The sequence below is a fragment of the Pristiophorus japonicus genome, chromosome 1 (assembly GCF_044704955.1).
Source record: "Pristiophorus japonicus isolate sPriJap1 chromosome 1, sPriJap1.hap1, whole genome shotgun sequence".
In the NCBI taxonomy this organism is placed as follows: domain Eukaryota; kingdom Metazoa; phylum Chordata; class Chondrichthyes; family Pristiophoridae; genus Pristiophorus; species Pristiophorus japonicus.
This window is the reverse complement of record NC_091977.1, coordinates 321,789,673-321,796,809: the sequence shown is the minus strand read 5'-3', so window position 1 is coordinate 321,796,809 and position 7,137 is coordinate 321,789,673.

The window sequence follows — 7,137 nt, the reverse complement described above, 5'->3', positions numbered from 1 at the left end:
TCTTGCTGTCAATTTAATGCCAGAGATTTAGAAATCTTACATGGCCTAAGAGCCAAGAAGAAACTGAAAAAACCCCAGCAATTTCTTATCCTATTTCCTTATTTTGTTTTTAATTTTTTCTTGAAGACTGGTGTGGTCCTCGTTCAACAACAACTTACATTTTATATAGCGCATTTAACGTCGTAAAACATCCCAAGGTGCTTAACGACTGCGATATCAATAAAAAATAATTTTGATAGCAAGCCACAGAAGGAGATATTAGGGCAGATGACTAAAAGCTTGATCAAAGAGGAAGGTTTTAAGGAGTGTCTTAAAGAAGCAGAGAGGGAATTCCAGAGCTTGGGGCCTAGGCAGCTGAAGGCACGGCTGCCAATGATGGAGCCATTAAAATTGAGGATGCGCAAGAGGTCAGCATTGGAAGTGCACATCGATCTCTGATAACTCCTTTGACTGCCTCTTCAGTCTCTCCTGTGCTATTTTTTGAGTTATCACAGCTGAGTCTGATCCTGTCTTCACTCAATCTCTAATAAAGTACAATTCCAGCAGAGATAACTGGATACTGAGTGGGAGGGGGATCATTGGCTGATTTCCCACGCCTACGGGTTTTGAAGTTAACTGTGGTGCCCACACTGTCACATCAGGGAGATTTAGCTATCAGCTATGGCTCAATGAGTAACACTCTTGCCTCTAAGTCAGAAGGTTGTGGGTTTAAGACCCATTCCAGAGACTTCACATAATCCAGACTGACACTCCCAGTGCAGTATTGAGGGAGTGCTGCACTGTCGGAGGTGCCATTGTTTGCATGAGATGTTAAACTAATGTCCTCTCAGGTGGATGTAAAAATCCCACAGGACTATTTGAAGAATGAGTTTTTCCCGGTCTCCAGGCCAATATTTTCCTAGAGCTAATCCAATTATTTCTCTTCAAAGCAAGAAGGATTTTGTACGGACCAGACAAGATGTGAGCATTTACTCGTCAAGTAATGCTGTGCTTAAGATGTTACATTGTGTCTTGAACTTGATTGCTTCAACAGCTTTCTGCTCAGAGGTTCCTTCATCTGCTATATATATACCGTAGGCTTTTTCTCCATATAATCTAGTCAATTTTGGGCATGCCTACAGGTTTCCAAAGCTTAGCGTGGAAGGCAAGAACATCATCTCACTCATGTACAAATATCTTACCTGAAAGTTACAGAGTTAGGGAGGGGTGAGGCCAAGGAGTAATTTCAAAATAAGGATGAGAATTTTGAAATTGAGGCGTTGCTTAACCAGAAGCCGATGTAGGTCAACGAGCACAGGGGTGATGGGTGAGTTAGGACACAGGCAGCCGAGTTTTGGATCACCTCTAGTTTTCGTAGGATAGAATGCAAGGCCAGCCAGGAGTGCATTGAAGTAGTCAAGTCGAGTGGTAACAAAGGCATGGATGAGGGCTTCAGCAGCAGATGAGCTGAGGCAAGGGCGATGTTACGGAGGCGGAAATAGGCGGTCTTAGTTATGCTGCGGATATCAGGTCGAAAGCTCATTTCAGGGTCAAATATGACACCAAGGTTGTGAACAATCTGGTTCAGCCTCAGACAGAAGTTGGGGAGAGGGATTGAGTCAGTGGCTAGGGAGCAGAGTTTGTGGCGGGGACCGGAAACAATGGCTTCGGTCTTCCCAATATTCAATTGGAGAAAGTTCCTGCTCATCCAGAACTGGATGTCGGACAAGCAGTCTGACAATTTAGAGACTGTGAAGGGTTCAAGGGAAGTGGTAGTGAGATAGAGCTGGGTGTCATTAGCATACATGTGGAAACTGACGTGCTTCCGGATGATGTCACCAAGGGGCAACATGTAGATGAGAAATAGGAGGGAGCCAAGGATAGACCCTTGGGGGACTCGAGAGGTAACGATGCGGGGGAGGGAAGAGAAGCCGTTGCAGGTGATTCTTTGGCTACGATTAGATAGTTAAGAATGGAACCAGGCGAGTGCAGTCCCACCCAGCTAAACGACGGTGGAGAGGCGTTGGAGGAGGATGGAGTGGTCAACCGTGTCAAAGGCTGCAGACAAGTCAAGAAGGGCGAGGAAAAAGGATAAACGTTAGCCCTCTACTCTTCACGACATGTATGTGGTTGTAGCTTTTGATCATAGAAGTACTGATGTCCTTGTAGCGTGTGGAGCTTGCTCCAAACATGAATAAGAAAGGTTGGGAAAGACTCAAAATAGTAATAATTGTTGGCATAAATATCATGTTATTCAAAGTTTAAAGTAAATTATCAGTTGCCAACAGCAGTGAACATGAGTAATGGACTCTGACAGATATGGACAGAGAGTTATAGTTGGCCTGGCTGCCAGCAACATGATAGTGAAATGTCTGGAAAAGGAATAGTGTAGGAAGAAAAAGAACAACAAGAGCAGCAAGAGAGGAACAAACAGGAGACACGGAAAAAAAAGAAAGAACTTGCATTTCTATAGCACTTTTCATGACCTCAGGAATTGCCAAAGCGCTTTATAGCCAATGAAGTTCTTTTGAAGTGTCGTCACTGTTGTAATGTAGGAAGCGTGGCAGCTAATTTGTGCACAGCAAGCTCCCACAAGTAGCAATGTGATAATGACCAGATATTCTTTTTTTTAGCAATGTTGGTTGAGGATAAATATTGGCCAGGACACAGGGGAGAATTCCTCTGCTCATTTTCGACTCGTGCCATGGGATATTTTATGTCCACCTGAGAGAGCAGACGAGGCCTCAGTTTAACGTCTCGTCTGAAAGACTGCAACTCAGTCAGTGCAACATTCCCCCAATTCTGGACTGGAGTGTCAGCATAGATTTTGTGCTCAAGTACTTGGAGTAAAACTTGAACCCACAACCTTCTGACTCAGAGGTGAGAGGGCTACCTGCTGCACAGCTAGCACTGTGTTGATATAAGGTGGACGTAAAAGAGACACAGCAGTGATATGCACCTGTACTGGCAGAGAAATGTTTAACAACAGACTAGTGAGTGGGACTCCTGTTGAAGCAACCAATAAATTTGTGTGGATTGATTTTGTCACTTGAACCTGATACCAAATTTTAAAGAAAGCTTCTTGAGGGCTTTTGAATTGTTAGTAAATCTCTTACATAGAAACATAGAAAATAGGTGCAGGAGTAGGCCCTTCAAGCCTGCATCGCCATTCAATAAGATCATGGCTGATCATTCCCTCAGTACCCCTTTCCTGCTTTCCCTCCATACCCCTTGATCCCTTTAGCCGTAAGGGCCATATCTAACTCCCTCTTGAATATATCCAATAAACTGGCATTAACAACTCTCTGCGCCAGGGAATTCCATAGGTTAACAACTCTCTGAGTGAAGAAGTTTCTCCTCATCTCAGTCCTAAATGGCCTACCCCTTATCCTAAGACTATGTTCCCTGGTTCTGGACTTCCCTTACATCGGGAACATTCTTCCCGCATCTAACCTGTCCAGTCCCGTCAGAATCTTATACGTTTCTATGAGATCCCCTCTCATCCTTCTCAACTCCAGTGAATACAGGCCCAATTGATCCAGTCTCTCATCATATGACAGTCCAGCCATCCCTGGAATCAGTCTGGTGAACCTTCGCTGCACTCCCTCAATAGCAAGAACGTCCTTCCTCAGATTAGGAGACCAAAATTGTACACAATATTCCAGGCGAGGCCTCATTAAGGCCCTGTACAACTGCAGTAAGACCTCCCTGCTCCTATACTCAAATCCCCTAGCTATGAAGGCCAACATACCATTTGCCGCCTTCACCGCCTGTTGTACCTGCATGCCCACTTTCAATGACCGATGAACCATGACACCCAGGTCTCGTTGCAACTCCCCTTTTCCTGATCTGCCGCCATCCAGATAATATTCCGTCTTCGTGTTTCTGCCCCCAAAATGGATAACCTCACATTTATTCACATTATACTGCATCTGCCATGCATTTGCCCACTCACCTAACCTGTCCAAGTCACCCTGCAGCCTCTTAGCGTCCTCTTCACAGCTCACACCGCCACCCAGTTTAGTGTCATCCGCAAACTTGGAGATATTACACTCAATTCCTTCATCTAAATCGTTAATGTATATTGTAAAGAGCTAGGGTCCCAACAATGAGCCCTGCGGCATTCCACTAGTCACTGCCTGCCATTCTGAAAAGGACCCATTTATCCCGACTCTCTGCTTCTTGTCTGCCAACCAGTTCTCTATCTACGTCAGTACATTACCCCCAATACCATGCGTTTTAATTTTGCACAACAATCTCTTGTGCGGGACCTTGTCAAAAGCCTTTTGAAAGTCCAAATACACCACATCCACTGGTTCTCCCTTGTCCACTCTGCTAGTTACATCCTCAAAAAATTCCAGAAGATTCGTCAAGCATGATTTCCCTTTCATAAATCCATGCTGACTTGGTCCGATCCTGTCACTGCTTTCCAAATGATCTGCTATTTCATCCTTAATGATTGATTCCAACATTATCCCCACTACTGAATCAGGCTAACCGGTCTATAATTACCCGTTTTCTATCTCTCTCCTTTTTTAAAAACTGGTGTTACATAAGCTACCCTCCAGTCCATAGGAACTGATCCAGAGTCGATAGACTGTTGGAAATTGATCACCAATGCATCCACTATTTCTAGGGCCTCTGGGATGCAGACTATCAGGCCCCAGGGATTTATCGGCCTTCAAACCCATCAATTTCCCTAACACAATTTCCCGCCTAATAAGGATATCCTTCAGTTCCTCCTTCTCACTAGACCTACTGTCCCCTCGTACAATCATAAGGTTATTTGTGTCTTCCTTCGTGAAGACAGAACCGAAGTATTTGTTCAATTGGTCTGCTATTTCTTTGTTCCCCATTATAAATTCACCTGAATCCGACTGCAAGGGATTTACCTTGAATTAAGTATGGCGGAAAGGCAAGTGCATTGAAATGATACAGAGCACCTATTGCATGACAACAAAAGTTCCCCTAATGAAACACACAGACAGGGAAATTGCTCGAATATCCAGCTGAGGGCACTACAACCCTCCTGGAAAGCTCCCTTCCTCCCCCTCCCCCCACAGCCCCCATCACTCTTATTATGACTAGCAGTCATACGTGTCAGGTGAACGTGAAGTGAACTGCACTTGCAGCCACTCTCTGATTATCGAATAGCAGTAAGGAATTTTTTACTGTGCAGCTGTCTTCTATTTGAAGCTGTTCCATCTTCTGAAGATTTCACTTGTTGCTAGCCAGCCACTACCCATTCAAGTAAACAGTTTATAAAACTGCAAGCAACACGACAAAAACAGCTTGCTCCTGTCTTCTGTTACACAGCGTGTCTCAGAATTAAGACATACTCTGGAATAAGGTTGTAAATTGTGAGTCATCCAAGAATATTCACAGGAAAAATTGTCTTTTTGTTTTTTTTATTCATTCTTGGGCCGTGGGCGTCACTGGCAAGGCCGACATTTATTGCCCATCCCTAGTTATCCTTGAGAAGGTGGTGGTGGGCCGCTGCCTTGAAATGCAACGGAGTGTCTTGCTAGGCCACTTCTGAGGGCAGTGGAGAGTCAACCACATTGGGTGTGGGACTGGAGTCACGTATAGACCAAACCAGAGTAGGCTCCCGAAGTACGGGAAGTGGTCCACATTGTCCAAGGTCTCGTCATGGATCTTGATAATCGGGGGGGGGGGTGGCAGTGCTGTGTGGTGGGGGTAGGTTGGTAGAGAATCTTGGACGGATGTTTAATGTAAGTCCCAGACTTTTGTACGCTTCAGTGAAGGTGTTAACGATGGTTTGGAGTTCGGCCTCCGAGTGTGCACAAATGCAAGTGTCATCTGCTTACTGTAGTTCAATGACAGAGGTTGGAACAACCTTGGATCTGGACTGCAGGTGACGGAGGTTGAACAGTTTCCCATTTGTCCTGTAGATTAGCTACACTCCAGCGGGCAGCTTGTTAAAGGTGAGATGAAGCATTGCAGCGAGGAAGATTGAGAAGAGCGTTGGTGCAATGACACAGCTTTGCTTGACCCTAGTCTGCACTTGTATTTGGTCTGTGGTGGATCTGTTGGTCAGGATCACGGCTTGCATGCCATCGTGAAGCAAGAGGAGGATGGTGACAAATTTTTGAGGACAGCCGAATTTGAGAAGGACACTCCATAATCCCTCGCGGTTGACAGAGTTGAAGGCCTTTGTGAGGTCAAAGAAGGCCATGTACAGAGGTTGGTGCTGCTTCCTACATTTTTATTGCATTTGTCGCGCGGTGAAGATCATGTCCATAGTGCCCTTTAGTGGGCGGAATCTGCATTGCGACTCTGGGAGGAGCTCTTCAGCCACTGGGAGGAGATGATTGAAGAGGATTCTTGCAATAATTTTCCCTGTGGCAGACAGCAGGAAACTCCTCTGTAATTACCGCAATTGGACTTGTCACCTTTCTTGAAGAAGTAAACCAGTTGGGTTTTTAATGACAATCCGATAGCTTCATGGTCACTTTTACTGCTACCAGCTTTCTATTCCCAGATTTAAAAAAAACGAAATTCAAAGATTCTCAAACTGCCATGGTGGGATTTGAACTCACGTTTTCTAGATTATTAGTCCAAGCCTAGTAACTAGGGCTACTAGTGCAGTAACATAACCACTGCATGACTGTACCTATCTGCTTATATATGGTCTTTTATAAATAATTTCCCACATAGTTTTAAAAACTATTTTGGGTTTCCAGTGTGGCTTCGTTGGTAGGTATTTGCATAATTGGGGTGTAAATAACAAATTAATTTCAATATAAATAAGTGTGAGGTGCATTTTGTTAGGAGAAATAAGGAGGCCACACACTCCTTGGATGATAAGAGTCTAAATGGGATAGAGGAGCAAAGAGATCTAGGGGTACAGATTCACAAATCATTAAAAGTAGCGATGCAGGCTAACAAGGCCATAAAAATGCAAAAGCACTGGGGTTCATTTCTAGAGGAATAGAATTGAAAAGCGAAGAAGTTATGTTGAACTTATATAGAATCTTGGTTGGACCACACTTGGAGTACTGCGCACAGTTCTGGTCTCCATATTACAGGAAGGATAGAGAGGCACAGGAGAGGGTGCCAAAAGGATTCACAAGGATGATACCAGAACTGAAAAGTTATAACTGATAGAGGTCTTTAAAATTATGAATGGGTTTGATC